Source organism: Pagrus major, chromosome 3 (genome assembly GCF_040436345.1).
Source record: "Pagrus major chromosome 3, Pma_NU_1.0".
Lineage (NCBI taxonomy): Eukaryota > Metazoa > Chordata > Actinopteri > Spariformes > Sparidae > Pagrus > Pagrus major.
Window position 1 is genome coordinate 10,713,648 of NC_133217.1, and position 8,240 is coordinate 10,721,887.

Consider the following 8,240-nt stretch of genomic DNA (forward strand, 5'->3'; position numbering starts at 1 on the left):
GAATGGGCAGAGGTGATGGAGAATGGATTTTAGAAGAAAACATGTCTGATCGCAGTTTGAAAATGAACGTGACGGCAAACAAGTGAGAAAAAGAGGAAGAAAAAGGCGGCAGGAGGAAGGCAAGAGAACTTATATGAATCCTCTCAGCACTCTTGCCCCGGGGCTGTTTGTCTTGCAGATTGAGTTAAGCACAAGCCTCTTATAACGCTCCACATACCAGACAATATCACAGTGACCCCCGCTTTACGAATATAAACATACGCGCTTTATCAAAGACCAGCATGGCTCATTCAAACACATAGAGCTCTTTCTCCTAACTTAATTTACCTCGAACCTATACAAAGTTCCTTTATTGGATTTGAGCTGTTTTGAATGTCTAATTCTGGCTAAAATGGGGAACTTTAGGGGGGTCTATTGATGGAGATGGTGGTTTTCTCCATGTTTACTTTTATGAAACCACACTGGTCTCTGTTATCATGCATAGATGAACTATTAGCACGGAAAAGCCCCGAGGTCACGCACAACGCATCAAGTGTTATTTGTACAGAGAGAGAGCATTGTTTGACTCAACACAGGTCCATTCACAACGATGGGAGTGTGGCTTTCAATGTGGAAAAGTGTGTTTCCTTGTTGTGTTATTAGTAGAGGAGAACACTCAGAGTGTTGCATCATCCTGTCGAGTTTCCAAACTTTTCTCTGTTGTAAGCAGAGCATAGCCATAGTTTACTGTCGTTCTGAGGGCCCCTGTCATGAGCGAGTATGCATTCACACACACTCACACGGGTACAGTGAGGGATGACTTGGCAGTTAACGCAACCCCAGCCTCAGTGTTGGTCTAAGGGGAGCAGTGCTGGGAGAGAAATAGAAATCTTCAACCTTCCCTCTAGTGTTCGCTGTAGGGTGGTCTCTGTCTTTCGTTCTCCACCTTCTTTATTTCTCCCTCCTCAGTACTTCCCTCATTACTTTGAGGTGGTCGCTTTCTGTCTTTCCACCTCTCTCCTTCTCCCTCTTCCCCCCTCCTCCTCATCTTTCCTTTTATCTATCCTACAATCTCCTTCTCTCTGTTTAATACTTCCACTCTTTCATTTCCTCCTCTTCGTTCAAAATCCCTCTCTTTCTCCCCCCCCACTTTTTGTTTACCTCCACACATAAATGAAATAACACTCATCATGCCTCACTGTGAGCTCGCTGACGTTCGCTGAAAAGTGTGTGAGAGTGTGAGTGCGCTTTAAGAAAGAAGGAAAACCCCGTCGAGACAAAGAGAAAGATGCCGGGACCATAAGAAAACAAAGTCTTGCTGATGCAGTGATTATCGCCAGCCAGTGTTTTTCTAGCCAGTTGTGCTCTGATACTATGTGTGTGTTGCAAAAAGCTTAATATTAAATCATTATATTTGCTTTTCTGACTGTTGTTTCTCTACGTCTCACTTTCCTTCTCTCTCTCAGAAGGTGTCGGTTGTGTGATTTTATAAGCCTGGCGTTTGGTGTCACATGAACCATTTGCATGTTTTTTTCAGGTCCTGTAAAACAGGCCTGAAAGCCCCATAACTCCCTTCCCCTGGCTGCTCAGTGAGAGTTAGTGCCAACTTCCACACACACACTGGAGTCATGGCACACAACAAACAGGAAAAGTGTAAAGTAACACCGCCTATTTTAAAAAAGAGGCAAAAGGTCTTATTGAGACCAAAAGCACATATAAATGCACGGAGGGAGTGTGTGTGTGTGTGTGTGAGAGAGAGAGAGAGAGAGAGAGCGAGAGAGAGAGAGAGAGAGAGAGAGAGAGAGAGTTATAAATAGTTGGATCATCTGGAGTACATTAGAGGTACAGTCTTTAAGTGAACAGGTCCGCTACCTGCAGCCACAGAAACCTCAGAACAGACACTGCCAAGCCCCCAGCTGGACACACACACCCCCACACACACACCCAGCTTTAAGAGAAAGAAGAGAGAGAAATAAATCAATAAAGGCAGTAAGTCATTTTGCAAAACTAAGCTGAACAAACAGATGGGCTGAGAAAAAGTGCCTCACACCATAACACAACCTGACTGTGGCTTTAAGATAAACAGAGGCTATTAGCAAAAACACCGCAGGGGTATCAACTCTGCTATTAAATGGTGGGCCCGACGTGAATTTAGAGGGAGGGGAAACATAATGTCTGAACAAGGTTGTTTAGCTTAGAACCGACCTTACACCACTTCCCGAGGCCACACATGAGCAGCACCTGCACACACTGATGCACAAATCCACACAAATATGTCGGGGAGGTTAGGCACTGAAATAATACAGGTTGCATTACCCAGCCCAAATGTTGCCATTAAAACCATTAATGTTTAATTACCTGTATTTATGCACATGCTACCCCTATATGCAAATCTCAATAGCCATTACTTGGATTATCTTTATATTTTCTTGCTTTCGCCGCATCTTCTTCCAGGCTAAAAGGCCCCCAAAATCAGAAGTCGGTGCAGGAAGTGGACCCTCCCCCCATAGCACATTTACACTGAAACCTGAGCCACAGGAAGTGGTCCTGCGCAGCATCTTGTCAGGGCAGACAAATTATTCACCATTTGAAAAATGCACCTTTCTCTCTTCTCATACATTTTTCCTCCTCCCCCTGTGTCCCCCTCCTTGTCTTCTTCTCCACATTTATTGTTTTCATTTCAGGTCCTCCAGAGAGGAACAGTCAAGGAGACAAAAAGCCCTGCTACCTGCGTTATCTCAAAATGAGCTGCGTTCAGACTCAAAAACGAGCTGCTGCCGCTGTGGTCGCACAGGCCCCTAAATTCCGGGAAATATTCTCCTGCAGTGTTCCCTGAAGACTTGTGGTATTCCTGCCCACAGTATCCCCACAACGCTTTTGTGGAATTTCCTAAATGGATGAAAAGCAGTTTTATTTGAACTCTTTTGAAAAGTGAAACATAGATCTATCTTATCTCTACATGGCTGGATTATTTTACTGTATTATTTATTTTACTAAACCCAACTGTGAAAAGGCTGAGGGAGAGAATAAAAAGGACAATTTTGTGCTGGTTTTACAAGAATAGAATGAACAAACAATAAAACCACCCAGTTTAACACATAATGTGGGCGATTAACACGGTCAAACCTCCTTCCAGTGACCTCAACAGAGAGTCCACGAGTCAAAACAGGGTGGAAAACACATTCATGTATTTTCAGAATTGTATATAATGATATTTGATGGATTAATTGGTAGGGTGTCGCATCGTTTGAGCAAAATTGTGGAGAAGGAAAAGGTATATGGTAGGAGGTGGAGGGCTATAGGTTAATTTGGGTACACTTTTCACTCACATAGTTATCTTTCTGTCTACAAACACTAAGTTATTGGTCACCCATACCCCTTCTATATTCATATACGAAGTCCTTTTTCAGATAAGTTGTAGGTTTTCTGTTGTGGTTACCAATTAGAAACGGGTTACAAGCCCAATCCCCAGAATAAATGTTAGCTAAATACGTCACTGCAAAACCACAAATAAGTTAAATTTTTATGTTTTACTTTGTTGCAACTTACGTTTCTTTAGATTCAATTTTCTATTCCACTCTTGTCACAACATTGTGCTTATGCTCTGCTCAGGTTTAGGCACGCACACAACTTGGTTAGAGTTAGGAAAGCATCATGTTTTGCCTAAAATACCTGTTTTGGTCGCCACAAACACGGCTCGAAATGTCCCGAGATCTCATTAAAAACACCCACTTTTGTCGCCACAAACACAGCTGGAAATTGTTCCAATGTATCCTTATAAGTATCCAGTGTTGTCACGTGTACAAATGTTAAACACCATGGTCCCTCGTCAAAAATATCCAGTAGCTTCACACTTACAAATGCTGAAACATAGACCTGAACTGTGGTCCCCGGTTTAGCTGCCTTCTTGCATAAAGTTAACGGCAACTGGGCAGAATTTGAAGGCCTCTATCGACACATCGCTGTTGGTTGCAACGTGTGACTGCCACTCCTTATTTATACACAACTGTTCCTGTTGATGTGTTGCATAATTTTTCATTTTTTATATACCTGTAATTTAGGGGGTGCTGTGGCTTAGGTGGTAGAGTGGGTCACCCATAAATCCTAGGTTTGATCTTGATCTGAAGACGTCCTTGAGCACTAAGACTAAACATTAAACCTTGTCATGATTGTGTATGTATGCACATGGATGAATGAGAGACTTTGACGTGTTTTGTCCGAGTCTAATTGGAAACACAGTGTAAATACAGTCAAAAGTTGCTTAAAACTCATATATAAAAGTGTTGAATGCCAGACTTCTTTCATAGACAACACATTTTTGGCTGTAGATTATGTAATTGTAATCAAGCGATATCAGAATTAAAGTCCTTCTACTTAATCTTTCCCTCATTGCCTGTTGGTCAGTGTGCAACATTCTTGGGACTTCGGTCTGTAACGATCAGTCATGTGGTTTGTTATTCTGTCTTTGTGCAATGTCATACCAAATGTTACTCACTGCGAAATATGTTCCCCACAAGGAGAGTAAACTATCCAGCTCATGTTGTGCATGTGTGACTGTGGTGAGCCGTGGACCACAGGGATGTACACACAGCACTAGAATGACACAGTTGTTGTGCACCAGGAAGTGTCCGCTCTCCTCCTCCTGCCAGGACTGTGACTGTGTGGATTATGTGGAGGTCAGGAAGGGGAGAAGGTTGTGTTAAGTGGAGTTTGGAGGAGCAGCGGCCAAACACACTTTGCCCTCAGGCGAGTGGTCCAGGGACAATTGAGGGCACACACACACATACCCACAAACGGTTGATTCTGGAGTAAACATCTTGCCCCATTAATACCCACACTGCCTCAGGCTGCTTGGCCCACTGGCCTACCCTGGCGACCCTTGTTACCGTGGTGATTAGATATTGGGGGCCTTCATCTGCAAACATTTAGCCAGTGTCACCCCTAATCTACCTTCTGTCACCCGGCCACCACAGGCTCAGCAGTAACACACACATACATGCAACTGAGGACACACATTGTGCCATATAATTAACAACTGACAAATTCATACATCTTCCCTCCGCTACTGCTGTCGAGTGAAAACCTTCCAATGCTGATCTATCTTTATGAGCTAAAGTGACACTATGCCTCAGATATATTATTCAAAAGTATCAAACTCTCACCCAGTGTGGCTGTAAGATGTTTATAGTTTCCTCTTTGACAGAAAACAGTGGCTGTGGTCAGCCTGAATTCCTCTCAAACTACTCCACCAGCATAATCCACTTCTCCATTGCCCATCCATACATTCAAAAACACTCATATTTTAGCCAAAATATGACTACAGACAGGACATTTATTGGAACTGAATTACTTGACAGAACAATGTGTCATTATAAAAGCATTTTGTAAAAGCTGGGGGTGGTAAGATTGTAGAAACCAGGGCTGTGTGCTCTGTGCTATTCAGTTAGCTAGATACTGAGCAACAGCGCTAACCATATCCAACCACCCCATGTCTCACTCACATGTAAGAAGACATCTGACATTACCATAAGGAACATAAACAACCAACATGGCTATTGTTAGTCTTCACCGCTGTCAAGCTAGTATGTTAATATTGGCAGTACTTTCCTCCTCGATCACACAAGAATGGAGGAGAAAGTGTAAATATATTGCTTGCGCTAACGATATGTTTAGCAGTATATCTGCCTAGCCTTGTGGAAGACTCCAGTCATGCGCAATGAGTGCATAGGTCAGAGTGTGTGCAGGCAGACAGGTAGTCTGTCGGGTTTTTTAAAACGGGCTGTATGAGACGATTGGATGGGCTTATTGGAGAAATGAAACAGTCACAGAAGCTGGATATTTTTCTTGTGTTTGTCATAGCAGTTGATTTATTGATTGCTGTCGAGATGTTAGGAGATGTCTACAAATAGCCTCTAACAAAAATGCTTGAAATAAACCTCGTAAGATGATTATTTATCTATATATCTAGTTATCAAAAGATACATTTATCTAGTGTCACAGGTGAAGAAATGTATGCTTTATGGGTTTACAAAATGCAATCCGCCACCCTGAAATTAAGGCTGATTTTGGTGTGTTTGAAAAGGTGACATTTTGGATATGTGAGGTTTCCACCCTACAACAAAGATATGTACCTATCACACACATTTCCTTCATCATTAAAATACCATTGGCCGTCACATTCCACCTCCTGACCTCTGAACTATGACACACGGGTCCTCCTCCTCCAGGCCAAACCACCATGGACACCGTGCCTCAGGTCAGTCATTGGCTTACTAAGCAGAGCGAAAGAGTGTGTTAAGTCTGGAAATAAATAAATCACTCCTTTAAATGGAAAATATATTTTGAGTTGTTAAGGGATGTATAGTCATCAAGCAATTGTGGGTGCACCAAAAGCAGCCAAAAGGTCGCCCAAAAAACATCTTAGTATTCACCACAACAGTTTAAGTCTCCTCTTCAATTTGCCTAATGTGCTGCTGGATCAGGGATTTGCACACAACCTCTTTGGCAAAAGTATTTCTCATTAAGGGTGATGGCACAGGTAAGACACACAGGAACTGCTCCAGTAAGGCCATAGCTCACACTGAGACCACAGCACGACAAAGAGAGACAAAATGTGGTATTATAAGCACATTTCTCACCACTAATCAAAATTCAGCACAAACCAGAACGGGCCTGAGACAAATGCACTCTGGGCAGTGGTTTAGGGCCCCGCAGAGCACTAAGGAGAACCCCCAACAACAGGAAGGGATCTCATTATCATAATGGCCAATTTGTGGCCAAAGCAAAAACTGCTTCACTGTGCATGTGACACCTGATTGATGTTTCAAGAGAGACTTGAAAAAATCTAATGGCTGTTATGTGGTTTCCTTTTTCACAATGATGATTCACAGTGGCTGCAATCAGCCTCAATTCAGTCAATTACAATGCATTGCCATAGTTTAAACTTTCTTTTGCAACATGTAATCTACATCTGTGTCAGATAGTATGTTGTGACAAATATTCATCATTTCACCCAAATATGGCTAAATATGCCCTGCTTCGAGAGGAGTTTTGGAGCTTCAAGTAGGCCGACAGGGCTACGAGGAAGCTGTGTGTCACCTATATGTGACAATCATACTATTTCCAGGTTGTCTCATCTTGTTGATGGTTGCATTAGCTTTTTACTTCCACTACCTCCGTCCATTTGTTGTTGGTTTGGCAGCAAGATTACACAAAAATTACTCAACAGATTTATTTCCAAGAAACTTGGATGGACGATGGGTCTCAGCCCAGAATAGACCCCATTAACTTTTGGTGTGGATCTGGTTAAAGAGACAGATCCAGGAATTTGTTCTCACTTTCTTTCATTGCAAGATGAAGCAACTGCAATGATGATGGCATTTTTGAACATCTTTGTTTATTTCTCAGGGAATAATGCATGGATCTTGATGAAGGAATCCGGTGTGTTTAGGTATGTGTGAGTGAGTAGAAAAGCGGACTGTTGGGCCTTAGCGGATGTTTACACTGTACTGAGTGCCATTCTGGTCAACATTAATGGACTCTACATGCTGTTTGTTCTCTGCTTCAGTTGTTCTCACTTTGCAATTTGCTGCCAGACTTTCGGCCACAGGAATGTAATTCTCTCAACCTTTCTACTCAGTATTTTATGTATGTGGATAATTGTTGTTGTATTCTTCTTATAGATTGATGGATGTATAAACTATGACTGCCATGCAATACGTCTTGTAATACTTCTTACTCAACCAACCAGACTGTAACAGCAGTTTGTGATGGTTTGATAGTGACCTCTAGTGGTACAGATACAACACTGCAGGTTAGGAGGTTAGGTTTGGTTAGGGCTGAGGGATGGTTGTGCAAAAACTACCTAAAACATGTGTTTGGAGACCTTTGAAGAAAGTGCAGTTGAGAAGTTTGAAGACATAGCATAAAATGGAAAATCTTTTTTGTATTTGATGTGGGTACTTTAAAAAGCCAGACATTGTGTAATGGTGAGCACACCTGCAAAACAGGTTGATCAACACGCTACTGTTACCTTATTTCCCGCGTATGGGAGATCACTTTAACTTAACTTTGGTGTAGTCAGAGAACTAAATGTAAAAACACCAATAAGCTTGTCACATGTGTTGCTCACAGCAGGCGTGTTAATCATAAAACGTGGGTATAAAGTCTACAGTCATAACTTGCCTGTGTGTTTCTGTGAGTGTGTGACAGACTGACAGTGAAACAAGTGGTAAGACAGAAGAAACATGAGGAGGCAGGGG